We start from the raw sequence: 27,197 nt of genomic DNA, 5'->3' as shown, positions 1-27,197 counted from the left end.
GCAGGCTTCTGCTGCCTGGGTTATACGGCAGGAAACTTTTCATTATATACCTTTGCATGTTTTTTAGATTGAGTTAAATAATGTAAATGGTGTGACTATTGTACAACTGAATAAAAGAAATATAAAAAATTAAGATCTATGTATCAAAAGACATTATGAAATTGAATGAAAATTACAACAGAAGATGCATCTCTTATAATCAACAATGGATTACTTTCCAGAATAAAGACATAATTTTTTTTAATTCTAGGAGGAAAAGATCAAATAACATGATAGAAATATGACGAGGCATTTCATAGAAGAAACAAAGTAATGAAACATTGGAAAAGTGCCTCAGTTTTCCTGGCAATTAGGGAAATGCGACTAAAACTAAAATGGCATGCCCTTCTGGTTGCATACATTTAAAAAGAAACTAAAATAGCAGTCAAAAATGTCAGCGAGAATGTAGAGAAACAGGGAATAACACACCCTGTTAGTAGGAATCTAAATCGATACTTAGAAGAGAGATTCCCAAATATCTAGTAAGGTTGAAGATGCACTTCCCATGTTGCATATATACCTAGGAATACTCTTACAAACTAAACAAGGAAACATCCAAGAATGGACAGAGTAGGATTGTTTACAACCACAAAAAAATCTAAATGTCCATCAATAGGGGTGAGAATAAACTGATATATACATATCCAATAGAAGATTATATGATTGTGAAAATAACTGATAGCTACAAGTATCGACCTCATAAATGTCACCCATATAATATTCAGCAAAAAAGTTAATTGCAGCAGGATACAAGGAGTATATGATATCTACAAATATTCAGTTGTAGATATATACATATATGTAGATATCTAAAGAGATGTATGGGCCCGATAAACTTCTAGTTCAGGTTTGTGACCATCTCTGATGTGAAAGGAAAAGAACGGAATTAGGGTAGGGTGTCTGGGAGCTACAACTCTATTAGTAATATTTTTTTAAGTTCGGAAAAACGGACATGGTTTTTTATATTACCCTTTATATAGTTTTGCGTGTCTGAAACAATGTAAAAATAAGATAAAAAATAAAAAATAATTTGTGTTATCCTTCAGAGGGATTGTTGCTTCAAGATGTAAGTTAATTTAATAATCATACCTGCAGTAGGGGTGAACAGTGAGAGTTAAATTCACTAATAAAAAAATCTTAAAGTGAAACTCAGTACATTCTAAATATACAAAGTATACTAGCATTATAAATGCTCAATAAATATTGTCATTTTTATCATTATTAATGTATTCAGAATATTATTACCAAAATAGGGTAAATATAAATAAAAAGTCTGATTTTAGCAAATGGATTGCTCTAAGAGCTGAGGATAAAGCAGTTCTGTGTCTTTTAGGAAACTTTAGTTCTTTAAATGTTTCCAAGTAAGCATGTGATTAAGAAAATAGTAAGGTGCTACAGCAACTATTTGTATTTGTTCTGGCTGGTAATCCAAAACCCTTTGCTCTGTGGAGAGAATTGGTCCCCTGTGATGTGAATCTTGGCTGAGTCTTGTCTCCTTGAAAGCCAAAAATCATCAGAAACTTTCTCTTTCTTCACCTTGGCACTTGTAATGGACACATGATCCAAGTTCAGTCCATTGGAACCTTCCACTCAGGACTCCTAAACTTGGAGTATAGGCACAGTGGCTCACACCTGTAATCCTGGCATTTTGGGAGGCTAAGGCAGGCAGCTCACCTGAGGCCAGGTCAGGCTGGCCAACATGGTGAAACCCCATCTCTACTAAAAATACAAATGTTAGCCAGGCATGGTGACGGGCGCCTGTAATCCCAGCTATTCAGGAGGCCAAGGTAGGAGAATTGCTTGAACCCAGGAGGCGGAGGTTGCAGTGAACTGAGATCGTGCGCCACTGCACTCCAGCCTGGGTGATGGAGTGAGACTTTGTTGCAATTAAAATTAAAAAAATATATATATATGCAATAAAATTCATAAAAAGGTAACATATTTTACACCAATTTCAAACCAATACCCTATAACTACTATTGTCTATTGGTGGATTCATTGACTTAACTATGTAAATATTAGGAAGCCAAAGATTAATTACATACTTGTCCTACCATGAAGGAATTAAAAGTCTAATCAGGAATAAGGACATATAAATACAAATAGAGCAATGGTGGCAGCAGTAACCCCCACCACGATTATAGCCCAGTGTAAGAAGGGCTCTAATAGAGGCATATATCGGAGTTGTACAGAAGCATAAAGAAGAAATCAAGTCCGTCTGGCTGCAAGGGAGAGGAAGGAGGCAGAGAAACCTCCAGGAGAGCACTGGACATTGGGTAGGAATTTACTACACAGTCAAAACAAGAAAGTCATTTAGGAAGAGGAATACTAGAAGCAGGCAGCCACGAAAATGTAGCACATTTAAGAAAATATGAGTAGTTTTCCCAGCAGTCAGCACAGTGCTTTTACATGGAAGGTATTCAAATGTTAGGTTGACACAGGACCCAGTGAATAGATGCATTAATACAGCTAAGCTTTAGGCAAATTTTTGGTAATAGTGTAAGTCAATAATTTACCACATGATTTGTTAGTCTATGAGGTTGAATCAGTCTAATTCACTTACCAGCTTAGTTTTTGAGACAATTCATAACTCATTTGTTTTCAGTTGTCTAAGGAATCTATTAATAACACTCTTACTTATGAATGTTTTATTGCCAATTAAAATATAAGTCTATAATCTTAAGTTTAAAACATACCTCTCTTGAAATTAATAGAAAATAGTTAAAATACCATAAATATTAGATTATTTGGCACAATCATTGTAAAAGCTGAGTAATTATGAATTTAATAAGTATCATGATATTATATTAAGAGGTAATTAACACTGAAAAACAAAGTAATTAGTTTTGGAGAGACTAATGAGAAATAAGATTAGATAAAGTTTTTAATATTTCTTTGACAAATTTGGATAGAAATAAACATGGGAAATGCCTAAACAATTTTTAAATGCTCTCAATGGTTTATCCTTTGTTTTGTTTATAAAAGTCTTTTAAAATTAAACACACATAAATTTTATAAACAAAATTAAAATATGGCTTACATTTTTTTCTAATGTGTCTTAAATGAATAATCAGTTGACTCACTGAATATTTTTATATAGCCAGTTCTTGTAGCACTTCAACTCTGTGTAAACTGCTAAAGTAAACTTTTAAATTCATTAGATTGATCCTTAAATTTAAGCCCAATTACTAAAGTATTTATAGTTTCTTATTTTTCTACTATCGGATTATTGCTACACCTTAGTGAGCATGTATGTGTCCCTATTTTGTTTATAATTTAACATTGGTCTTCTATTTCCAGAATCAAGAAGATCCAATGATGTCTCGTGAGTAAACATAGTATAATATGCGACAAAATAGTTACTCAACATATTCAAGTGCATTTATGTGGTCATCATAATGCAATGAGGTAAACCTTGTCAAACTTTCCACCTATTATCCTCGTATCTGAATTTTCACACTTCCCCTTACAATTGAAGTCTTTCTTTCAGTTTAAGACACACTCTTTCTCATCACTTTACTTCTTCAATTTCTTAATGTTTTTAATTAGATTTTAAATCCCATCCCTTCTTATGTTTTTGCAAATATGCAACTTCAGGCATCAACTGGATTTCAGTGGCAGTCTGCTCTAATGAGACTTGCACTGTTTCATGATGTGGCTTGTGGACTTGGAGGTTGCTCTAATTCACAGGATTGAAAAGAAGTGTTGAGCTCTCTCTCTCTCTCTGCTTCAATAGTAGCTACGGTTTATGGGCATATGTGATTTTATTTGCTCTATAATACTTATGAGCAAACACACTTCCCTACTGATAAAATTCATTTTTCTTTACTACTATGACTTTGTATCTTCCTTACCCTAGTCTTATTTTTCAATACATCTGCCCTTGTTATGCCAAGGGTACTTCTTTTATGTGGTATTTTCAACATACTGATTGAACACTCTCCTGCTTGAGTGAGATTAAAGGTATCACCAAATAATATTTTCATCTTGATAATGGGGCCTTAGGAGCAGTGGCAGCATAGGGTGGGAGTGCATCGACTTTCAGGCCACCTTGCCTGCTACAGAAACTCACCTGCAGAAGTTGCAATAGAAATTACAGTTGTCAAATACCACTGTTCTACTTTTCTCCTATTTTACACTTTACAACAGTTCACACCATGTCTCCTGCCTCTACATCTTTGCTCTTTGGAATGCCTTTCCCACCTTTCTTGGTTTGGCCACCTCTTATTCATCTTTCTTAAACAGCTCCAGTTTGGCCTAAGTGGGTCTTTTTTTATTTTACTTTATTTTATTTTTATTTATTTATTTTTTTTGAGACGGAGTCTCGCTCTGTCGCCCAGGCTGGAGTGCAGTGGCCGAATCTCAGCTCACTGCAAGCTCCGCCTCCCAGGTTTACGCCATTCTCCTGCCTCAGCCTCCCTAGTAGCTGGGACTACACGCGCCCACCACCTCGCCCGGCTAGTTTTTTGTATTTTTTAGTAGAGACGGGGTTTCACCGTGTTAGCCAGGATGGTCTCGATCTTTTCTTTTACTCTCTACAACTATGTTTCTTAACCTTTACCAACGATCTATTTTTATCTGTCTCACAAGACAGTAAGCTGGTTGAGAGTAAGATATAGGTCTCCTGTCTTCCATGATTATTTTAGGACTTGATACCTAGTAGATGCTCAATAAATGTTTGAAAATAATTTGTTTGCTTAGTTTAACTATCTTTATTTCACTTTATTTGTCTACAGCACTTGACATTGACCACTATGCCTTTTGTTTTAGCAAGAGTCTTTCTCCTGTGGCCTCTTGAACACTCATCTTTGTTTATCCCATTTCTATCTGCCTAAAAACACCTCTGTGATTTCTTAACATCCATCTAATGATCCTCTTTATTTTCTCTCTTTTCCCCTTACTCTCCTCCTTTTCTCCCCTTTGGCCCACTTTCCTTCCCTTCCTCTTTACCTTCCTCTCACAGTGAGTTTTATTCACTGAGCACTTCAACTTTATCTTGTAGGATGTTTGACTCCTTGTCTTTACATCTGCAAATTGAGTTCTGTGTTTCCTTCTCATTGCAAGACATTCTCACACGCAGAGTCCTCAAGATCAGCAAGACTAAAATGACTCGTTAAAACATCTGTAGCAGTTTTTTAGCTGGGCGCTATTGAATAATAGAATCTCTGTCCATTCACACGCTCAATTTACGTATCTAAGATTCATCTTTGGATGGGGGAATTTAAGACAAGCATACCAGTCGAGTTGACTCTGTCTCACAGATGTCACTCAAACTCATTTACTCAATTTCTATGGCCTCTACCTTAGTTCAGGCTTCCACTTGCTTTTGCCCAGATTATGGTAGCAGCTGCTACCTAATCTCTCTGCCTCTAGAATCCTGTTCCATCCCACCTTCTCAGATGAAAACTAGAATCGTCTCTGCTAAGGAATGTTTGATCAATATTTTATGTTCTTTTTAATTAAAGTTATCTGATATCTACTCTGGTGCTATTACCACACTCAACTATTGAAAATTCCTTAGAATTGTGACATAACCTCATGTCACTGTATCTTAGCTCTATCTGCAATATCCTTCCAATATACATGTAAAATATATGTAAACAGTGCCTAGCCCACAGTATTCATTCAGACAGTGTTTAGGATGATGAATGGTAATAATAATCATATCTTTCCCGCAACTATCTCTGACTTCCTAAAGAAGTAATTGCCATTCCTCTACATTTCTATAGTGTTTTTAAATAACTGTGTTATAGTTGTGAAAGGAAAATAAAAACTGGGGACCACAATTCATTCTGCAAAAAGGAAAAAAAATAAGCTGAAAGCTGAAACATGCAAGAAGCTGCCTTTTATTTTATTCCTAAGCAGATAGCTACAGATGAAAGGTTAAATATCTTCACAGGTAGCTACTCTATGTTCACCTTATCTTATGTAAAGTGCTGATTAAGGAGTGAAAGAAAACATAACTCTACCTTCCCTTTTTCTCTTGCAACATGTGGATTCAGTAATGTGACCACACCCTCCCTTTTTCCCTTTAAATATTAAAGACTTCAAAGTCATCTTTGGAGAAGGGCACAGACCACAGGCTTTTTCTGTGATTCCATTTTTGTTTTTGTTTTTTCTCCCAGGCATTGTCTTTAACCTTGGCAAAATAAACATCTAAATTGATTAAGACCCGATGCAGACACTTTTTGGTTTACATAGCAGTTACTGCATTATTTTACATTCAATTGTTTTATTTCTTACTTAAATTGTAATATTTCTAGAGAGTTGTTAAATTGTTGGGGATTTTCTGTCTTTTCTGAGCTTGAAGAAATACTTATTAATAAATACTTAAATAATTAATAAATGAATCGGTTAACTAACTCAATTTTATAAACAAACAAACAAGAAAGCAGCTTTAAATTTGTAGTTTCTTCCCAAGGTTGAACAAAAATAGTTGAGTGAAGAACTAAATTGAAGCTCTAAATCTAAGGCTAATATTCAATGTTTAAGCTATTAATAAGTGTATTATGGTAATCTCCTCAGAAAACAATACAATGTATGATTCCTAGTAGCCATTTAAAAATTATGAAGGTGGATTATTTTCAGGTTTATACCTTTCATCACATTTCAGTTTTATACCTTATATACCTTTCATAATTTATTTGTACAACCTAAACCAGGTTAGTGAGGACCATAGCAAACATTTGTGTTATACACACAATGTGCCAGGTAGTTCTAAGTGTTTCACCTACATGAATTCATTTACCCCCACATTTCCTGAAATTGTTATTATCTTCTGGCTTCTACAGTTGCCTTGGAGAAGACTGTTCTCAGTTTACGTTGTCTTTCTATCGTAGATAATCTGGCATATCTGTCTTGTTTTCTAGATCTTCTCTTTGTCTTTGGTGTTCTGCATTTCACCATAATGTGATTAGATACAGGTTTATTTGTATTATGTTAGGGATGTTATAATAGCTAAAAGGAAGAATTTACATGTTTCATTAAATCTCTATGTTTTGATCATCACGTCTTTGGGTGTTAGCCTCCCTGAATTATTTTTTTTTCTCTGAAATTTCTTTTGGATATAAATTGAACCTTCTTTTTTTTTCTCATTCCTCTTACTATATTTCCTAACATTTTATTCTTTATGCTGAATTCTAATTATATAACATCAGTGTTTTGATTCACCATTTCTCTCATCAAATGTGTATATGTTGATGTTCAGTCTGTTCACTAGGTTTTTAGTTTCAGTTTTTATATTTTTAATTTTTAGAGGTTCCATTGTGTCCTTTAAAATTGACTTTTATCATTGTGTTTTTCTCACGTTTTCAACACATTCTTTCAGATTATTAATATAAAACATACTTACTTTATTTTCTAGCTCAACAGTTCATAAACAGTGGTGGCTCTTCTCCTCAGAGGCTGTTTAGAACTGTGCAGGGGCACTTTTGATTGTCCCAGGATCTGGGGGTGAGGGTGGGGTGGGTTGTTATTGGCCTTTAGTGCCAGAGTAGAGCAGGAACACTAAACACTCTGCAACACACAAGTTAATCCTGCACAACAAAATAAATTCTCCTGCTCCAAATGGAAAGAGTGTTATTAAGAAAAACAGATTTAGTCAGAAATTATAGTTCTTTTATCTGTAGGTCCTCTTGGGTCTCTTAACCCTTGGACATGGTGAGTCTTTTCTTTATTTTGACATTTTAATTGTGAGCTCATCTTCAAAAATTGACGCTGTCTCTCCAGACTGATTTCATCTTCATTTATGTTAGGTGTCCCAGGAGTATTAATAGATTAGGACCATATTTTATATTAATTTGTAAGCCCATGTCACACATGGATCACATGGATTTGAATACAACCCTGTGTGATGGTGGGAAGGTCTGTGGCTATGAGATCTTAAGGGAGAGGTTTTTGTTACCCGCTCAGAACAGAAACAAGGATATTTCCTATTTCTCCACATCCTCTCCAGCACCTGTTGTTTCCTGACTTTTTAATGATTGCCATTCTAACTGGTGTGAGATGGTATCTCATTGTGGTTTTGATTTGCAGCACACCAACATGGCACAAGTATGCATATGTAACAAACACGTTATGCACATGTACCCTAGAAATTAAAGTATAATAATAATAATAATAATAAATAATAATAATAATAAGAAACAAGGATATTTCAATGTCCTTTCTCTTGGGTAGGAAAAATTTTGACTGGCCCATCTTTTTACTGATGGTAGCCTTTTGAGGGTCCTGATTTTATGTCTGCAGATATCAATTACAACTTACCACCCTGAATGGAACAGAGACCCTATCTGTGCTATTCATATGGGCATGAAGCCCACCCTCCTCAATTATCAAGACTGGCAATCCCTCTCTGCCCCCAAGGGCAGCCACAGTAAACCGTTGTTATAACCCTGAGTTTCAGATGTTCCCTATGTTTTTTACTCCAAATTCAGCAAAGTATTAAGAAAGGAAGATGGTGATATTTTATCCAGTACTTTAAGTTTTTGTTTTCAGTTTTTCCAAAAGGTAACGTCAGGTTAACTAGTTTTCCATATTGCCCTGTTCTCCACATTCTGAAACATGATCTTTTTCTGTTCTTACATTAGAGCAAAACACACACACACACACACACACACACACACACACACACACACGCACACACAGAAATGCCGCATATAGTAGTTACGGCATATGCTAGCCATTTCAACATTAAATATTTAAACTTTAATAAAGCTTTGAAGTTCAGATGACATAGCCTAAAGTTGGCTTCATTTACAACAACACTTAATATTTATGGCCATTTTTAATCTAATGGTTAAAACTGTGTTACAGTAGATTTCTCAGAGCTTGATAGTAGTACAGCTAATTGAAGTTACAGAGCTAATGCACTGACCCATTCACAAGATGATTACCCAAGATTTATGGCTGTCCATAGAGCAGCAAAAACATGCTGATTTACTTAAGAAATTTCTAACACATGGAAATGCGAAATGGTTCAATAGGAAACCATTACTGCTGTCTTCATTTCTTGCCTCTTTGCATGGTAATACACAAAACTGATCAATGCACATTTCCTCATCTACTTTTAAAAAATAACAGCTTTTCAAATTCTTGTTAACAATGCACTCTCCTTTGCCTTTTCAATTTCTGAATATGCCAAAGAACCATAGAATTTCAGAGGCAAACTGTTATTTATTTTCCAAGTTTGATTTTTTAATTGTCCTACACAGAACAGTCACATTCAAGAGAGAGGAAAATAAGCAGAAATTGTGGTTTAATTCATTGAGTCTAACATAAGCAGAAGTTACAAGGAGAGAACATCAAGCTGCAAATTAGGACACAGTTTTTGTAATGAATTGTAAACCCACAGTTGAAATGTAAAGCCATTCCTTGATTGTCAACTAAGTTCCACTTTCTCATAAAGCGCTGATAAATATAAGTGCCACAGCATGTGTGAAATTCTGTGGATCATTACAGAAAAAGTGACTAAATGATGACACTTTTAGTTGTTGCTGACTATTAAACATATTAACAATGCAAAGTGTACAACAGGCTCTTCCATAGCCATGGTTTTGCTTTCCAAGGTTTCGGTTACCTGTAGTCAACCAGGATCAGAAAATAGGTGACTATAGTACAATAAGAATAAAACAGGTGAAAATTGATGACTACAGTACAATAAGAATAAAATAGGTGAAAAACAGTGAATAAAGTAAAATAAGATGTTTTGAGAGAGCCCACATTCACATAGCCTTCATTATAATATATTGGTCTAATTGTTATATTTTATTCTTAGTTGCTGTTGCTGATCTCTTACTATGCCTAATTTACAAATTAAATTTTATCACAGGTATGCATGTATAGGAAAACACATAGTATATATGGGGTTCGAGACTATCTGAGGATTCAGGCATCCACTGAGGGGCTTGACACATAACTTCCACTAATAAGGGGGAACTACTGTATATAAGTCGTGTAAGTATATCTTTATTTATTTATTTATTTATTTATTTATTTATTTAAGACAGAGTCTTGCTGTGTCCCCCAGGCTAGAATATAGTGGCAAGATCTCGGCTCACTGTAACCCCCACCTCTCACGTTCAAGGGATTCTTGTGCCTCAGCTTCCCAAGTAGCTGGGATTACAGGTGTGTGCCTCCATGCTTGGCTAATTTTTTTTTTTTTTTTGTCTTTTTTAGTAGACAGTGAGTTTCACTGTGTTCACCAACTGGTCTCAAACTCCTGACCTCAGGTGATCTGCCTGCTTCAGCCTCCCAAAGTGCTGGGGTTACCACCGTGAGCCACTGCACCCACCAGATTAAGATGATTGGTAGATAGATAGATAGATAGATAGATAGATAGATAGATAGATAAGCAGACTATATATACATATACATATTTAAATAAGTTTAAAATAAACTTATTTATTTTATAAATGTAAATAAGTTTAAATAAATGTTTATATATGTTTATATATATATGACTTAATCCGATAACATATACTTACACAAATACATATTTGCCACATAATAACCATATTAATGGAGATTAGTAATGTAAGGTGATCTCATAAGAAGAAATCGAGTTGGTGCTGCTGAAGAACCAGGGGTTTCTGGGTTCCTATCCTGGTCCAGGGGCCGATAGTACAAGAAACACAAAAGATTCACAGAAGCTGAGAGAATGGCAGCATCTCCCCCTGGCATGGCACAGGCAGTTCTATGACCTGTTGAATACAAAGGTGACTCCAAGGACCCAACTTAACTCCCTGAATGTCTAATCAGCATCGGCCAACGCAAGCAAAAATCTAGTGATGGAAATGCAGTTCTTTTATTTCTTTAAAGTAAAGACCAAAATTGTGTTGCTAAATAAAGCCAAGGAAACCTGTTTTCCATTGCTATATACGTTAAGAATTCTCTGGTTGCTGCCTTTGTAATGAAGTTGGCTTTCATATCAATTACCAATGCTTGGGCTATCAGGCTCAAATATAATTAAAGTTAAAATCAAACTTTGATCCTCCAGCATTTAGTGCAGTTTCCAAGACCTGAATTTCAGGCATTAGTGTGAAACTGAAGTGTAGTGTTAATTACTTGTATATTTCATGGTTAAAAGGGATCAGTGTTGAGTTCCACTTTAATCACTGAGGGCCTATTTGACACTCAGATAAAAGAGAGTTGAGAATTTCCCATGGTGAATTTAAAACTGATTTTATAACCCCACCTGTTTGAATACTTAGTCCACAAGTACTTTCTACTTGGTTGGGTTTTGTGGTCTACTCTCAGTGTCAATTTTCATAAAGAATTGCATGTTGTAATGTTTCAGTTGCTCCAGTTTTTATTGACATCCGCTGAAATAAAAATGATTCCTTTGTTGCAATATCACAAAACTCAAGAATTATAACTATAATTTTTGTAAAATTTGTGTTTTGAATAATAGTGAGTTCTATGTGGAAGAATTATATAAAACATGCATGCAATTCTGTAAAGCAGTCCTTAGGGTAGAATTTCAGATCTGTTTGACTGGGATATGGAAAGAAAATGCACTGACCCATCACCAAGCAAAGGACATAGCAAATGTGTGTGTGTGTGCACACTCCTGTTGTATGTACGTATATGTCATCGTGTGAAAATAAGCTGTTTATTTTTGAAATAATAATCCAAGGCAATATGGGGCCATTTCAATTAGATGCACTTATGGCTCTAAATTAGATTGATTAGGGGCATTACTGCAAAGAAGGAGGAATACTTTTGCATCGGTGAGTGTATCTAACCAAAGAACTGTCAGAGAAGGTAGTGACCATCTCGAGTGAATAATTAATTAGATTTAATTCAGAAACATGCACTTTAAAAAGATAGCAACTCCGCATTATTAATATTATAAATATACTCTACAAGCTATATGATCCATTTTATTTTAATCTTATTTTTATGTGTTTGGTAAAGAAATAAGTCAACTTCTAACTGATTAATAATAAGGCTCCAGAATCTTTCACCATTATCAATTTGTTCAATTTGCCATGCAGCTTACTCTTTTCTGCCTAATCACAGGGACCTTCTATTAACAGAAAGCTGCAAATCCTGAGTGCCAACCTGAATTTATTACGCTACAATTTTAAACATTGCTTCATGGTCATAAAATTGACATTTAAGTATTACTCTTAGGCATCTTCAGTTGCTTATATTTATCATTATCATTAGACTTTCCAGTTATTTAGACCTTAATAATTTTGCAAAAAAGAATTTTAAAAACTACATAAATATATATATTCTCTCTTCCATATTTGAGGGACTGACAACATTTGGATAAATTCTTAATATGATTCACAATTCCCTGGACCCTACTGGTCCAATCCTCGTAGTACCACTCTTCTTCGTATATAATAAGTGTTCAGTAAATATCAGTGAATGACTGATTGACTGCAAGGTATATTAAAAAGAGAATAGTGTCAAATAGACCTAGTCTTACATATTTTAGCTATATGACTTCAGGCCAATTATTTAACCTCTCTGGGCTTCCAATCCACCCTCTATTAATAATACTTACCTGACAGCACTGCTGTGAAAATAAAATAAGACAACATAAATAAAGCAAATAGAGCATTGCTCAGATATAGTAAGGGTTCAATAAATATTAATTTCTTTCATCAGATAGTTTTGCAGTGTTGCACATGCTGATAAGTGAGCAGCTGCATCTCAGTCAGAATGGTATTTCTAGAACAGTTTAGCCTCACCTCATTAATAAATATGTGTGTTATAAAAATAACTATTGTGTGTAACATCACAATAAAAATAGTAGGTTGGTACGTAATGAAAAAATGCATTGAACCATCACTAATATGACTTGCTTGATACAAAATTGAAATGAAAAAAAAGAATGTCTTAGACTTGGATTGTTAGTAATTTTTGCATAAATATTTTGTCTAAAATAGGGTGACAGCAATTGGTTACAAACAACAGAACTGATATAAGCTGGCTAAAACAAACAAAAAAGACTATGATTACAACACTCTTTTAGGAAACATGTGAGCCACTAGAGGCCCTGGATCTTTTAGGAAACAAGCCATTCAAGCCTCCTCTTAGTCTCCTTCAGCCTCCTCTCCCCTCTATATTCCTTCTCATACTTCACATCCTAGCTTTTCCCCTTTGACTAACTCATTCCTTAGGCATGCCTGCTCCAGTCCCAACTGTCTATAACTTCCATTTTCATATATCCAACAGTGGTTGACTAGAAAGGCTGTCAATTACAGATTTTGCAGGGAGCAATTTTCCTGGTTCACTAGACACAATCAGGGCTCCCTCTGCAGCATCTGATCATTCAGGCTCCTAAAAGGATGGCTCTCAGAAAGCTGAAAAGCATAGATTCAAATCAAAGCCGAGGCGGAACATGGCAGACACGTTTAAAAGTTATACCTTGAGTCAGTCTAAAGACAATGATTGTATTGAAACCATAGAGTCTGTATTCTAGATACTATTCTAGAGTATCTAGTGTCTAGTGGTCATTGAATTTTCTCAGTTATGCTGTGAGGAAACTCGTGTTTGAAACCTTTGTTTCAGATGATGGAATGGAAGCAATGAAAGATTAAGCAATGTCCCAAGACCACACAGTTGGGAAGTGGCAGGGCTGGACTCTAACGCTAGTCGTCTAGTTGCAGATCCATGCTTTGAACACCATGCTATTCTCCACCTCCATGAAATGGCTTTTACCTCTCAAACAATTTTGATTTTAGTGCTCTGGTCACTACCATAAAACACAAGTTTCTAGGATTTTCTGGCTTAGAAGGAATGCAAGGACAGAACTGTGTTTTCCTGACAGCCCAGATCCCTGTGAGTAACAACTACTAACTCAAAGACAGCTAGTTGGAGTCAAAGAATAATTGCCTGTTCCATGGGTTATCAACAGAAATGAAGTCCAATCTGTGCATTGCCAATGGTTAGCTGTGAAAATGTAAAAGAAATTAATCCTTTTACTCATTCATTCACCAATAAATTTACCTTTAAGAAGGTCATTTTCTCTATGAATCATACATGGAAGAAGCTAGTTTTTTTCCCTGCAAAGCTGTAATACAGCCCACAGATTTCCACTCTTCAGAAAGGTGAAAGGAATGTTACCTATCAATCTCATCAAAATTATGAGTCAATTACCTAATATTAGCATGAGAATGCAGAGGTATCATGCTGTTGGACATAATTTGTCTAGCCAAGGTTTATCTAGTAATGAAGACAAAGTCCTGGTGTGAAGCATGTAGTTCTCTTGCCTACTTTATTCAAAATGTATTTATCCCTGATACGACTTAAAATAGTACTTTTAAATAAGAAAAGACCTTCAGAATATAGCAAACATCAAATCAATTTTAGCATAAAGTTAAAATATAATTTTCAGTGTTTCAGATAATTAAATTGATAGGATATTATTAGAGTAAGTCTACTGTGCAAAACAAAGGGGATGTTTATATCTGCTAATGGATTCTCCACAAGTCATGTGTAACACAATTCAAAATGTATTTGAGCAATCTTTGAGAGGTATATAACAAAACTCCCATCTAACAGATGTGCCTGTGACAGTAAAAGAAAAATAAATGTCCAAATATTCATGGGCATGTTTGCCCGTCTTCCAAACCCACTGTGCAATTGCTGTATGCTAGAAAATCAAGCACCTGCAAAGTGGAATAATTGATTGACTGTGACTAAGGGCTGTGCCAAAGTTTCTGAAGCCTTCTTGAGGCTCCATAACAAAACACATATAACAATGGTTGGTCACAAAGCTAACGCTGACAATTAAATTTCATGAACTAACTGAGATTTGCAACCTTCTGGTTTCAATTTTACAGTTCAGTTCTGCCAGATGGAGTAGGGAGAAAATAACATACATAATTAAAATCAATAAAGTTACACCAACCCCAAACACCAAAAAATAAAATAAAAGGAAGAAAGCAAGAAAAAAGTATACCAATCATATGTTTTCCCACATCTGTAAGCAAAGTTAAAAATCAGAGTTAAAAATCTACAAGTCAGGACTTGGAAGCCTTTAAGAATAAATCTAAATTGTGATGCAAAAAGCTTCAAATAAAACACTCAGAACAGAATAATACATAAGAATATATGTATAAATCTCTACTGAGGAAAGAGTCATATATAATATGGATGAAGAAAAAAATGCAGTAGTAATGTGGCTGTTTAAAATAATTAATAATAAGTAAGAATGTGCTACGAGAGCAAGAATAGACATACTGGCCAGTAGAAAGAAGAGAAAATGAGTAGCACAGTAGTGGTATATAGTGAGCCTTTAATAATTTTTAGTTATTTGTTGGATTTATTGATGCCATAAAAGACCCTACTTGGCATGAGCATTTAATCCTTGATAAGGCATCACAAATGAGTAGGTAACAGACAACTAGATAGCTACTGGGGACTAGGGAAAATCAAGTTATCACAATATTTTCTGACATATGTAAGATAATAAATTAAGCTGAGGGTGAGAGAAATAAACATATAAATGAATACATCTTACCACTACATGGAATATGACATTATTATTTTTTTCACTTTTAAAGTTAAAAAGGGGAATATACATCTTATTCAGCTTGCTGATTGCACATGCAGTGTTTTTGTCTCCCCCGACACTCCACTGAAATTACAAAATAATTATATATTTAAAACTCTAACAATCAGGCAAGTATCCATGCTTGATGGCAATTTTAAGGAATTTAGGGAAAATATGGAAGTAAAAAAACAGGTGACATATCAACAACAGAGCTAAGGGAATCACAAACTGACATCCAAAACAAATGATTATGAAAACAGAGACCCAGGAACAATCCCAAGATAAGAGGGCATATGCTACTTTTGTTTGTAAACATTGCAGAAACCAAACATTGAGAAAGATGACACTAGGAGAGAAATTTACAAGCTAAAAAAAGAACAAATGGAATGAAACTAACAAAACAAAACTGAGATGTGAAGCAAACGAAAACGTGTAACATTAGATAATACCTTCAGTAAGAGTCAAGAAACCACACACACACATTATGTATATATATTGTATACATAACCAACCTATATATACATATCAATATATACTTATAAAACTACTAGCATTTTAAAAATTAAAAACATTTAAAGAAATAATTTGAAAAGTCTTAATTCCTATTTAGAAAACCCAAAACATTTAAGTCTAGTGAAATAAAAATTCTGCCAAACTATTCTTTTAGAACACATTCCCAAAAATACAGATATAGAAATGTCTGTAAGACTTCCAGAAGGAAAGAATAGTAAGGGACAGAACATTCATGGAAATAACAGAAACCTAAATTTCTGGGCAGGGGAAAGTATGTCTTCAGACATGCAATACCCATTTATTAAGGAAGATAAACAAACAAACAAACAAAAAAGAAAAGAAAATTTAGACCTAGACACAATGACACGCTTTCTCTCTCTCAAACAAACACACATGCATGTGGGTTAAATTTCACAATTCAAAGGAAGAGAAAAATCATTACAACCTCAAGATAGTAGAATAACAAGGGGTTACTTACAAAGCTGTAGGATTCAGATTGGTTTGATGCTTCAGCAATTTCAAAGGTAAATGTCAATTGATAGATGTCAATAAGGTTAGGCTAGGTTGTGTAGCATGAACAAGGGTAAAATAAATTAGTAGCTTAACAGTTTGCTTCTGCTCATACTACATGTGCAAAAGAGGCCGGTGCTTGGGGATGGTGTTCCAACACTATGGAACTCGGTGGCTCAGGCTAACGGCCACTGCACCTTGGTGCATGCATGAACATTCACTGCAGAAGTTGCAAGACAATGTAGCAGGAAAAACTGATGCTTTCAGCTTCCACCTGAAAATGACATACATCACCTTTGCTCACATTTGCTGGCCAAAGCAAATCACACTGCCATATCTAGCTTTAAAGAGGGTGGGAAGGTGCAGTCTTACCATGTGTCTACAATGCAGAAAGCTGAATATATTTGATTAGTTGAGCATCTGGTGAACACATGCTTTTGTCAGTTTCACTCTAGCACCTTCTCACTAAGGAAGACAACCAAAAAGTCACATCCTGTCAAGGTATCAAGCCAAAGTCTAGAATCTCTAGGTAACACCTAGTAGATTCTTCAGTGAGAATGATAATAATTTCCATGTCTATTGGCATACCTAATGTATTTAACACACGGTAGATCTTTAAAAACAAACAAACAAAAAAACAAAACAAAACAAAAAAACTCCCAGCAGGGTGCAGTAGCTCACGCCTGTAATACCAGAACTTTGGGAGGCCAAGGCGGGCAGATCATGAGGTCAGGAGATTGAGACCATCCTGGCTAAAAGTTGAAACCACATCTCTATTAAAACTACAACGAAAAATTAGCAGAGCGTGGTGGCGGGCGCCTGTACTCCCAGCTACTCAGGAGGCTGGGGCAGGAGAATGGCGCGAACCCAGGAGGCAGAGCTTCCAGTGAGCCGAGATCCCACTGCTGCACTCCAGTCTGGGTGACGGAGTGAAACTCCGTCTCAAAAAAAGAAAGCGGGGTGGGGGGGTATTGGGGGGCGCGCCCGAGATGGCCAAATAGGAACAGCTTCAGCCTCCAGCTCCCAGTGTGAGTGACTCAGAGGACGGGTGATTTCTGCATTTTCAACTGAGTTAGTACCGGGTTCATCTCACTGGCGCATGTCAGTCAGTGCTGGTCAGTGGGTGCAGCCCAAACAGCAAGAGCTGAAGCAGGGTGAGGTATAGCCTCACCTGGGAAGAGCAAGGGGGAAGGGAATTCCTTTTCCTAGCCAAGGGAAACTGAGACACACAACACCTGGAAAATCTGGTAACTCCCACCCTAATACTGTGTTGGAAGTTCTGGCTAGGGCAATCAGGCAAGAGAAAGAAATCAAGAGTATTCAGTTAGGAAAAGAAGTCAAATTGTCCCTGTTTGCAGATGACATGATTGTATATTTAGAAAACCCCATTGTCTCAGCCCAAAATCTCCTTAAGCTGATAAGAAACTTCAGCAAAGTCTCAGGATACAAAATCAATGTGCAAAAATCACAAGCATTCGTATACACCAGTAACAGACACACAGAGCCAAATCATGAATGAACTCCCATTCACAATAGCTTCAAAGAGAATAAAATACCTAGGAATCCAACTTACAAGGGATGTAAAGGACCTCTTCAAGGAGAACTACAAACCACTGCTCAGTGAAATAAAAGAGGACACAAACAAATGAAAGAACATACCATGCTCATGGATAGGAAGAATCAACATCGTGAAAATGGCCATACTGCCCAAAGTAATTTATAGATTCAATGCCATCCCCATCAAGCTACCAATGAGTTTCTTCACAGAATTGGAAAAAACTGCTTTAAAGTTCATATGGAACCAAAAAAGAGCCCGCATTGCCAAGACAATCCTAAGCCAAAAGAACAAAGCTGGAGGCATCACGCTACCTGACTTCAAACTATACTACAAGGCGGGAGGCGGAGCAAGATGGCCGAATAGGAACAGCTCCAGTCTCCAACTCCCAGCGCGAGTGACACAGAAGACCGGTGATTTCTGCATTTTCAACTGAGCCTCTGCTTCTGATACCCAGGCAAACAGGGTCTGGAGTGGACCTCAAGCAATCTCCAACAGACCTACAGCTGAGGGTCCTGACTGGTAGAAGGAAAACTATCAAACAGGAAGGACACCTACACCAAAACCCCATCAGTACATCACCATCATCATCAAAGACCAGAGGCAGATAAAACCACAAAGATGGGGAAAAAGCAGGGCAGAAAAGCTGGAAATTCAAAAAATAAGAGCGCATCTCCCCCGGCAAAGGAGCGCAGCTCATCGCCAGCAACGGATCAAAGCTGGACAGAGAATGACTTTGACGAGATGAGAGAAGAAGGCTTCAGTCCATCAAACTTCTCAGAGCTAAAGGAGGAATTACGTACCCAGCGCAAAGAAACTAAAAATCTTGAAAAAAAAGTGGAAGAATTGATGGCTAGAGTAATTAATGCAGAGAAGGTCATAAACGAAATGAAAGAGATGAAAACCATGACAGGAGAAATACGTGACAAATGCACAAGCTTCAGTAACCGACTCGATCAACTGGAAGAAAGAGTATCAGCAATTGAGGATCAATTGAATGAAATGAAGCGAGAAGAGAAACCAAAAGAAAAAAGAAGAAAAAGAAATGAACAAAGCCTGCAAGAAGTGTGGGATTATGTAAAAAGACCAAATCTACATCTGATTGGGGTGCCTGAAAGTGAGGGGGAAGATGGAACCAAGTTGGAAAACACTCTTCAGGATATCATCCAGGAGAACTTCTCCGACCTAGTAGGGCAGGCCAACATTCAAATCCAGGAAATACAGAGAACGCCACAAAGATACTCCTCGAGAAGAGCAACTCCAAGACACATAATTGCCAGATTCACCAAAGTTGAAATGAAGGAAAAAATCTTAAGGGCAGCCAGAGAGAAAGGTCGGGTTACCCACAAAGGGAAGCCCATCAGACTAACAGCAGATCTCTCTGCAGAAACTCTACAAGCCAGAAGAGAGTGGGGGCCAATATTCAACATTCTTAAAGAAAAGAATTTTCAACCCAGAATTTCATATCCAGCCAAACTAAGTTTCATAAGTGAAGGAGAAATAAAATCCTTTACAGATAAGCAAATGCTTAGAGATTTTGTCACCACTAGGCCTGCCTTACAAGAGACCCTGAAGGAAGCACTAAACATGGAAAAGAACAACCGGTACCAGCCATTGCAAAAACATGCCAAAATGTCAAGACCATCGAGGCTAGGAAGAAACTGCATCAACTAACGAGCAAAATAACCAGTTAATATCATAATGGCAGGATCAAGTTCACACATAACAATCTTAACCTTAAATGTAAATGGACTAAATGCTCCAATTAAAAGACACAGACTGGCAAACTGGATAAAGAGTCAAGACCCATCAGTCTGCTGTATTCAGGAGACCCATCTCACATGCAGAGACATACATAGGCTCAAAATAAAGGGATGGAGGAAGATTTACCAAGCAAATGGAGAACAAAAAAAAGCAGGGGTTGCAATACTAGTCTCTGATAAAACAGACTTTAAACCATCAAAGATCAAAAGAGACAAAGAAGGCCATTACATAATGGTAAAGGGATCAATTCAACAGGAAGAGCTAACTATCCTAAATATATATGCACCCAATACAGGAGCACCCAGATTCATAAAGCAAGTCCTTAGAGACTTACAAAGAGACTTAGACTCCCATACAATAATAATGGGAGACTTCAACACTCCACTGTCAACATTAGACAGATCAACGAGACAGAAAGTTAACAAGGATATCCAGGAATTGAACTCATCTCTGCAGCAAGCAGACCTAATAGACATCTATAGAACTCTCCACCCCAAATCAACAGAATATACATTCTTCTCAGCACCACATTGTACTTACTCCAAAATCGACCACGTAATTGGAAGTAAAGCACTCCTCAGCAAATGTACAAGAACAGAAATTATAACAAACTGTCTCTCAGACCACAGTGCAATCAAACTAGAACTCAGGACTAAGAAACTCAATCAAAACCACTCAACTACATGGAAACTGAACAACCTGCTCCTGAATGACTACGGGGTACATAACGAAATGAAGGCAGAAATAAAGATGTTCTTTGAAACCAATGAGAACAAAGATACAACATACCAGAATCTCTGGGACACATTTAAAGCAGTGTGTAGAGGGAAATTTATAGCACTAAATGCCCACAAGAGAAAGCAGGAAAGATCTAAAATTGACACTCTAACATCACAATTAAAAGAACTAGAGAAGCAAGAGCAAACACATTCGAAAGCTAGCAGAAGGCAAGAAATAACTAAGATCAGAGCAGAACTGAAGGAGATAGAGACACAAAAAACCCTCCAAAAAATCAATGAATCCAGGAGTTGGTTTTTTGAAAAGATCAACAAAATTCAAAGACCGCTAGCAAGACTAATAAAGAAGAAAAGAGAGAAGAATCAAATCGATGCAATAAAAAATGATAAAGGGGATATCACCACCGACCCCACAGAAATACAAACTACCATCAGAGAATACTATAAACACCTCTACGCAAATAAACTGGAAAATCTAGAAGAAATGGATAATTTCCTGGACACTTACACTCTTCCAAGACTAAACCAGGAAGAAGTTGAATCCCTGAATAGACCAATAGCAGGCTCTGAAATTGAGGCAATAATTAATAGCCTACCAACCAAAAAAAGTCCAGGACCAGATGGATTCACAGCTGAATTCTACCAGAGGTACAAGGAGGAGCTGGTACCATTCCTTCTGAAACTATTCCAATCAATAGAAAAAGAGGGAATCCTCCCTAACTCATTTTATGAGGCCAACATCATCCTGATACCAAAGCCTGGCAGAGACACAACAGAAAAAGAGAATTTTAGACCAATATCCCTGATGAACATCGATGCAAAAATCCTCAATAAAATAGTGGCAAACCGGATTCAGCAACACATCAAAAAGCTTATCCACCATGATCAAGTGGGCTTCATCCCTGGGATGCAAGAAATAGGAACACTTTTACACTGTTGGTGGGATTGTAAACTAGTTCAACCATTATGGAAAACAGTATGGCGATTCCTCAAGGATCTAGAACTAGATGTACCATATGACCCAGCCATCCCATTACTGGGTATATACCCAAAGGATTATAAATTATGCTGCTATAAAGACACATGCACACGCATGTTTATTGCGGCACTATTCACAATAGCAAAGACTTGGAATCAACCCAAATGTCCATCAGTGACAGATTGGATTAAGAAAATGTGGCACATATACACCATGGAATACTATGCAGCCATAAAAAAGGATGAGTTTGCGTCCTTTGTAGGGACATGGATGCAGCTGGAAACCATCATTCTTAGCAAACTATCACAAGAACAGAAAACCAAACACCGCATGTTCTCACTCATAGGTGGGAACTGAACAATGAGATCACTTGGACTCGGGAAGGGGAACATCACACACCGGGGCCTATCATGGGGAGGGGGGAAGGGGGAGGGATTGCATTGGGAGTTATACCTGATGTAAATGACGAGTTAATGGGTGCTGACGAGTTGATGGGTGCAGCACACCAACATGGCACAAGTATACATATGTAACAAACCTGCACGTTATGCACATGTACCCTAGAACTTAAAGTATAATAATAATAAATAAATTAAAAAAAAAAAACTATACTACAAGACTACAGTGACCAAAACAGCATGGTACTGGTACCAAAACAGAGATACAGAGCAATGGAACAGAACAGAGCCCTTAGAAATAATACCATACATCTACAACCATCTGATCTTTGACAAACCTGACAAAAACAAGAAATGGTTAAAAAATCAGGAAACAACAGGTGCTGGAAAGGATGTGGAGAAATAAGAACACTTTTACACTGTTGGTGGGATTGTAAACTAGTTCAATCATTGTGGAAAACAGTGTGGCGATTCCTCAAGGATCTAGAACTAGAAATACCATTTGACTCAGCCATTCCATTACTGGGGATATACCCGAAGGATTATAAGTCATGCTGCTATAAAGACACATGCACACGTATGTTTATTGCGGCACTATTCACAATAGCAAAGACTTGGAATCAACCCAAATGTCCATCAGTGACAGACTGGATTAAGAAAATGTGGCACATATACAACATGGAATACTATGCTGCCATAAAAAAGGATGAGTTCGTGTCCTTTGTAGGGACATGGATGCAGGTAGAAACCATCATTCTCAGCAAATTATCGCAAGAACAGAAAACCAAATACCGCATGTTCTTACTCATAGGTGGGAATTGAACAATGAGATCACTTGGACACAGGAAGGGGAGCATCAAACACTTGGTCCTATTGTGGGGAGGGGGTAGAGGGGAGGGATAGCATTAGGAGACATACCTAATATAAATGATGAGTTAATGGGTGCAGTACACCAACAAGGCACATGTATACATATGTAACAGACCTGCACATTGTGCACATGTACCCTAGAACTTAAAGTATAATAAAAATAAATAAATAAATAAATAATAAATACAACTCCAAGTGGTCACACAGTATGACAGAATTAAAGTAAAGCCACATTGTTTCATCTCTATAATCACTATTCCGTGAGTTTATCTCGCATCTACTGTTGAAATGCAGGATAGTGTAGTAGTACCACAGACGGTAGAAACAGAAATTGTACCCAAGATAGCATGAAGAAATCCAAACTGTTACAAACTCATTCTTCAAAGAGATCCAAGCAGGAGAGTTCATGTATATAGGGGGAAATTAGTACATCCAGGGAATTTTCCCACTTGACTTACATGTAGAATACAATGTCTACTAAAGAATAAGCAACAAAATTGTGCTAATTTGAAGCTTACAAATATATTAAAACTCAACAGTAATTGTTGTAATTGTTTAGAAATAAGATCAACACAATACTTTTGGGGAGAAGAGTATTTTATCACTGACATTGTCATCAGCTCATAGTGGTAATTTTAAAAAAGTTTTATGAGCAGAGTATATAAGAAATGGTGTAACAAGATTTGCATTTTTTAAATGATCTCTGTCTACATATTGGAGTACAGCAAGGGAGAATGAGGCAGACAGACCAATGGAACAGAAAACTCAGAAATAAAACCACAAACCTTCAACCATCTGCTCTCCAACAAGACCAATGAAAACAAGCAATGAGGAAAGGACTCCCTATTCAATGAATGGTGCTGGGATAACTGGCCATTCATATGCAGAAGAATGATACTGACCCCTACATTTTGCCATATACAAAAATTAACTCAAGATGGATTAAAGATTTAAATGTAAGACCTCAAACTATAAAAATCTGAAAAGAAAACCTAGGAAACCTGGGAAATTTGACGTCAGTCTTGGCAAATAATATTTGAGTAAGTTCCCAAAAACAATTGCAACAAAAACAATACTTGACAAGTGGTGTCTAGTTAAACTAAAAAGCTTCTACAGAGCAAAAGAAACTATGAACAATCCGAAATCCACAGAATGGGAGAAAACATTCACAAATTATGCATCTGACAAAGGTCTAATATCCAGAATCCATAAAGAACTTAAACAAATCAACAAGCTAAAATCAAATAACTCCACTGGAAAAAAAAATGGGCAAAGGACATAAACAGACAATTCTCAAAAGAAAACACATGAAGGCTGGCAACACACATGAAAAATGCACATCATCACTGATCATCAGAGAAATGCAAATCAAAACCACAATGAGACACAATCTCATATCAGTCAGAATGGCCATGATTGAAATGTCAAAAAAACAACAGATGCTGACAAGTCTTGGGAGAGAAGAAGATGCTTATACACTGTTGGTGGGAATGTAAATTAGTTTAGCCACGTGGAAGGCAGTTTTGAGATTTCTCAAAAACACAGCTACCATTCGACCCAGGAATCCCAATCCTTGGCATATAACCAAAGGAAAACAGATAATCATAACAAAAATGCACTTGTATCTTCATCACCACACTATTCACAATAGCAAACACATAGAAGTGGACTAGATAAAGAAAATGTGGCACATATACACCATGAAACAGTATGCAGCCATAAAAAAGAATGAAATCATATCCTTTGCAGTGAAATAAATAAAGCTGGAGGCCATAATCCTAAGCAAATTAACAGAGGATCAGACAACCAAATACTGCATATTCTCACTTTTAAGTAGGAGCTAATCATTGAGCACACATGGACACAAACCTAAACTACTTTATTTAATTGTCTTTCCCTCAGGTGCGAAAAACTATTTAAAAGCTGAGAAAAATATTTAAATGACTCAGGTGTGTAAAAATAATTGCCATGAGAAGGCAAGAAAAATAATAATTTGAAACATTAAAAAAATTTCAGAAGCCTCCTTTTAAAAGAAAATTGGACAAAGATTCAAATTATAAACTAAGTAAAAATTCAAATAAATTCTAGACAGCTTTCAAACAGTATTTTGGAATAGACCAAGAGCTAAAATAAAGGGACACTAACTCTCTTTATAAATGGGCTCAAATTTGAATTAAGAGACAGTTAAAAATTGAAATGTACAATTACCAATTAGAAAATATCTGATAGGTGGTAGATGTTTCCTGAGAGCCTTAAAAAGTTAATGGACTAGAAATCAATACAAACTAAGTCCTTTTTGATGAAAGAACCAAAAGCTTCCCTCCATAAAGTACCTGTGTACATATTGCAAACAGAAGAGCCAGGGGAAGAATCAAAGTTCAATTTTGGGTAAAATGTAAAAGGACAACCTGACAAAGTCTGCCAAAGTTGTCACCAGGAGGAAGGCGTTAGTATTCCAATACATCCTATTCTTTCTTTACTCCCAATAATAAAGTATAAATGGACAACATTACAGATTTATTATCTGCATGACTGAAAATATCTACCATTAAGCCCACTAGGACTGCCCATCAGAGCAAAGTTTTAAAGATACTTGAAAAATAAGAAGGAAGACTAATTGACTTGTAATTAAAGAATAAAAAGAGAGAGAAGGTGAAAGAGAGAAACTGTCCTGAAGTAAAAATGACTGGCTGTGGTACATTGTGTGTGTGTTGGGGGAGGAGGGGGGGCGGGAACTAAAAAAAAGTTGAGCTTGATGGTAAATTATCAGCTTTAAAAAGCTTGAGGTCAAATGAACTTTATTTGCTTTATTTACTAAAGCTACTCAAGTAATAGAAATTTCTACCAATTGTTAAGTTCTTTCCCAAATCTCAATCTGTAACTTTTTTCAGGATCCTTTTTAGACAAATACTTATTTCTCTACCATGACATAATTTCTATAGATTTAATAGATAGAAGCTACATTACAAATGGAACTTTCAGATAAAGCATATTGCAGAGAGATTATTTTAGAAGTTCTTATAAATTTTCTCACACATATCTAAAGTAAAACTAGACTTCTAAATGCCTACACCATTTATGAATCAAGAAATTATCAAAGAATAAGCTATGGTCCCAGTATCTCTATGGACAAAAGAATTTGTAAACATAGGTAGTTTAATTATAGCAGGGTCATTGATAGTTCCTGGTGGTCATTATTGTAGTGTCCCTCCAAAATTCATATCCACCCAGAACTTCAGGATGTCACCTTATTTGGAAATAGGGTCATTGCATATGTAATTAGTTAAGTTGAGGTTATATTGGATTTGGGTCCACCCTAAATCTGATAACTGACTCCTTATAAAAAGAGGAGAGGATATGCAGTGATGCAGAGAGGGGAACGCCATGTGCAAATGAAGGAGGAGATTGCAGTGATGCAGCTATAAGCCAAGGCATGCCAAGGACTGAAAGCAACCACCGAAAGCCAGGTGACAGGTGTGGAATACTCGGTCAGAACCACTGGAAAGAACCAGCTTGGCTAACACGATTTTGGACTTCTAGACCCTAGAACCATGAGAGAATAAATGTCTTTGTCTTAAGCCTCTGTTTGTGGTAGTTTGTTGCCACAGCCCTAGGAAACTAATACAATCATACATCTTTCTTTCCGTATGTGTATAAACATTTAGGCTATGTTCAACAGCAGGCCAAGGCTGAGACTCAGCCTCAGAGCAATTATAGATCTCAAATAAATTAGTCACACCACCTTCAGATCTTGTATAAGGATCATTAAATCTCATGTTACTACATAGAGTGAATATCTATTGCTAAAGGAAAACACCAACAGTTTTCTACTAGTTGATTAACTTCTTATGAATTGGTGTTGTATTCTTCTTAAGACCATCCAGTTGCATAACACCCTTAAAGGAGCAACTTTATAACATTTATCCAGTATAGAATACTGGTTTTTAGTTCATGCGTGTTCTGGGAATGGCAATGAACTGTTTTCTGGAATGCTCTTACACCATATCCTGCCTGGACGTTTTTTGTTCATGGTTCTAAGCTTAAAAATAAAAAAGGATACGAGGATGGTATGCAATATCTAGTCTCTTGTAAGTTCCAAAAAAAAACAAAAACAAAAACAAAAACAAAAACGAAAACAAAAACGGAAGCCAAAAACGTTCAAATGGCAAATGTGGTCCATTCTAGGGCATGTCAGATTACTAACAGGGTAAATATATATAGTAACGACAGTACATTTTTAGAATAATGCATTATTCGAGATAGCATAGAAATAAAGAGGTCTTTTAACCTTCGCAGACACTCTTTAAAAATGAAAAAC

At 36.4% G+C, this 27,197-nt stretch overlaps 1 long non-coding RNA gene across 5 annotated transcripts in view; it reads left to right on the top strand.

The window, feature by feature from the left end:
• Window positions 1–27,197, top strand: part of LOC114673797 (uncharacterized) — a 94,811-nt gene that overhangs the window by 14,322 nt on the left and 53,292 nt on the right. For 3 of the 5 annotated variants that reach the window (XR_013408295.1, XR_013408296.1, XR_013408293.1), the window contains exon 2: window positions 9,869–9,993. The exons of 1 other annotated variant lie outside the window; for it this stretch is intronic. This is a non-coding gene — a long non-coding RNA (uncharacterized LOC114673797). Of the gene's footprint in view, window positions 1–3,339; window positions 3,448–9,868; window positions 9,994–27,197 lie in introns of all 5 variants that reach the window. One more of the 5 variants, XR_003724605.2, reaches the window with a different exon arrangement.

The sequence above is a fragment of the Macaca mulatta genome, chromosome 18 (assembly GCF_049350105.2).
Source record: "Macaca mulatta isolate MMU2019108-1 chromosome 18, T2T-MMU8v2.0, whole genome shotgun sequence".
Lineage (NCBI taxonomy): Eukaryota > Metazoa > Chordata > Mammalia > Primates > Cercopithecidae > Macaca > Macaca mulatta.
This window is presented reverse-complemented; position numbering and strand designations above follow the sequence as displayed.